This window comes from Mesoplodon densirostris, chromosome 19 (assembly GCF_025265405.1).
Source record: "Mesoplodon densirostris isolate mMesDen1 chromosome 19, mMesDen1 primary haplotype, whole genome shotgun sequence".
Taxonomy (NCBI): Eukaryota; Metazoa; Chordata; class Mammalia; order Artiodactyla; family Ziphiidae; genus Mesoplodon; species Mesoplodon densirostris.
Window position 1 is genome coordinate 2,224,741 of NC_082679.1, and position 2,527 is coordinate 2,227,267.

At 51.6% G+C, this 2,527-nt stretch overlaps 1 non-coding gene across 1 annotated transcript; it reads right to left on the reverse strand.

The window, feature by feature from the left end:
- Nucleotides 1-853: 853 nt before the first annotated feature.
- On the reverse strand, nucleotides 854-926 carry TRNAE-UUC (transfer RNA glutamic acid (anticodon UUC)). Its single transcript has one exon. It is a non-coding gene; the product is annotated as a tRNA-Glu (tRNA).
- Between the last annotated feature and the right edge of the window lie 1,601 nt (nucleotides 927-2,527).

Below are 2,527 nucleotides of genomic sequence, written 5' to 3' on the forward strand. Positions count from 1 at the left end.
TTTCAAAGTAAGGTCAAGCACTCTTAACCCCCAGGAACTTGTTAGAAATGCATAATCATGGGCACCCATCCAAGACTTACTCAATCAGCTCCCCCCAGGGATTTGAATGCACCTTGAAATTTGAGAAGCTCTGCTTTGGATTAGGCAGAGCTGAGAAGGAAAGAGGAGGCTGGTGGGACCAAGCCTCACCGGGCAGCATCCTGCCTCACTCTCAGCTCCGTCCATCCCTGACCCCCAACCCTCACCACCCAGTAGGAGGACGGAGGGCCCTGGGGCTGCCTCGGCCCTCTCCCGGGTGTACTAACCGTGCCTCTTCTTTCTACATTCTGATGCTTGGGCATCTTGGGGTCCTTCTGACCCCGAATAGATGGACTCTGTTAAGGTTGGCCAGTTCCTAGAGAGTGCAAACTACTGGCCTGGCAGTGTGCCTTTTATATGCAAAGCGACCCACCCAGAGCCCTCACCCACCACCTCCTGTCAGGCTCACACACTCCAGCCACCATCCACCTGCTCCATCTCCCCAGGGCATGTACCCGACAACCAGGAGCAGGCCCTACGCTCCAGAACCTGCCGAAATGATGCAAACCAGCCCATCCGGAGTCATCTCACCCTGCCTTGTCCATTCCTCCCCATGAAGCCACACTCCAGGCTTTGCCCACCATCGCCCCTCACTCCCTCTGCCTCCTGCTGGACCCTGGTGCTTCCCGTGTGGCCCTGTGTCGTGTGTGGGCTGTGCCCCCTCCTCTTGGGAATTGTGAGTAACAGATAATTTTATATATATATATATATATATATATATATATATATATTTTTTTTTTTTTTTTCCCACACTGCGAAGCTTTCAGGATCTTAGTTCCCCAACCAGGGATTGAACCTGGGGCCACGGCAGTGAAAGCGCCGTGTCCTAACCACTAGACCACCAGGGAAGTCCCTAGTTATCTTTTCGATGGCAGTCGTCTCCTGGTCTGCTGGCTTGGCCATACCTGAATAATAATAAATCTGTATTTTAAGACAGTGGATCACCGCAGAGCTGGGCTGGCTCACTTATCTTGCAGGGCCTGGCATGGCTCAGGGACACCCAGTAGGCAAAAGATCAGCCTAAGTACAGATGAGGATGAGAAGCGTGGAGACTGGGAGAACAGTGGGGATGTGGGTCTTGTCCACAGAAGAGATGCTGGGGGTGCTGATGAGGGTGGAAAGAAGACCATCTGGTGAGGGCAGTGTGAGGGAGGTGCTCAGGCCATATGAGTCTTTTCTTCCTACCAACAGGTCCCGGCCCCTTCGATTACAAGTATTTGTAATTCTTATCTCACACGCAGGACCTGTGAGAACCATGAACACCTCTATATATTCTGTCTCTCATTCTTCTTCTTTTTAAAAAATATTTATTTATTTATTTGGCTGCAACGGGTCTTTGTTGTGGCTCTTGGGATCTTTGTTGCGGCATGCAGGATCTAGTTCCCTGACCAGGGATTGAACCCGTGCGCCCTGCATTGGGAATGTGGAGTCTTAGCCACTGGACCACCAGGGAAGTCCCCTGTCTCTCGTTCGGAGCATGAGGGCTTGGCGGCCTCCTTCCCAGACATGGGAACCCTGTCAATCCCTATGTCTCGCCGTGTCTGCCTGCAGAACACTCCGTGTGTCCTTGCTGACCATCTCTTTCTCATCTCCTGCAATAACCTCCTTGTGGTCCTACTTCCTTCCCCAAGTTAAGAATGGCCTGGGGGCTTCCCTGGTGGCGCAGTGGTTGAGAGTCCACCTGCCGATGCAGGGGACGTGGGTTTGTGCCCTGGTCCGGAAAAATCCCACATGCTGCGGAGCGGCTGGGCCCGTGAGCCATGGCCGCTGGGCCTGCGCATCCAGAGCCTGTGCTCCGCAATGGGAGAGGCCACAACAGTGAGAGGCCCGCGTACCGCAAACAAACAAACAAACAAACAAACGTCCTGGCCCCTCTCTGAGTCGTGCTGCTGGTGCTTTTAGGATGAGCCCCAACCCCATAGGGAGGCCTACAGCAAGTGAGAGCTTCAGAATTTTCCTAGAGGAGGGGCCACCGGGAGGCAGGCTTGCTGGGAGAAGGTTAGCAGGATTTCTCTGGCAGGCTTGTTCACAAAGAGTTCTAAACCCTAAAACACCAGGCGCTGCCATGCCCACGAATGTGTGTGTGTGTGGAGATGTGGCGGTGCATATGTGCTGATATGTATGCTGTGTCAGGGCACAAATTAACAGATGGACACGCTTCACGTTGCTTGAGCGTGCTTGGGATGCACTGCAGAATCCAGGTAGTATTTATTTATTTATTGAGCATTTACTGTGTACCAGATCTGTGACAGCCCTTCAGGATAAAACACCCATATATTTACTTAGATTTGTGCATATAGGATTATCAGCCTTTCCTACAAATTGAGAAAAACTTGGTAAACACAGGATTTAAGCCTCCTATCTCCCAAAGAGCTGGTTGATATATAACCTGTGTTTGCATAGAGGGATGTTGTTAATTTTGTTTAGTGGAGCTAATGGCATTGTATTT